The following is a 295-nucleotide window of genomic DNA, read 5'->3' on the forward strand; positions in this document are numbered from 1 at the left end:
TTTCCTTCAACCATCTGGAGTTGAACAACACTACATTATGGACTACATTCACAACAATATGTTTTTTTAAAGTTCATAGTCAGACAGTGGATTACCAAACACTTAAAGTGATTTCTTATAGATTTTTCTATTGTCTTTGGAATAGGAGCTACATATGTTCATCCAATGCCGGCGTCGATAGCTTTAATGATTTCATGCCCTCCCTCTGATTATTCAGAATATTTAGCAGAATGGAAGGAAAGGAAATGCCTAGGGGGATTTACTGATGTACAAGCTTCGTTAGATAACAATGTCC

General features: G+C 36.3%; 1 protein-coding gene across 1 annotated transcript in view; it reads right to left on the reverse strand.

Moving 5' to 3' along the window:
• Nucleotides 1-295, reverse strand: part of LOC119588794 (sphingomyelin phosphodiesterase-like) — a 2,976-nt gene that overhangs the window by 1,258 nt on the left and 1,423 nt on the right. The gene's annotated exons all lie outside the window — the stretch shown is intronic.

The sequence above is a fragment of the Penaeus monodon genome, chromosome 24 (genome assembly GCF_015228065.2).
Source record: "Penaeus monodon isolate SGIC_2016 chromosome 24, NSTDA_Pmon_1, whole genome shotgun sequence".
Classification (NCBI taxonomy): domain Eukaryota; kingdom Metazoa; phylum Arthropoda; class Malacostraca; order Decapoda; family Penaeidae; genus Penaeus; species Penaeus monodon.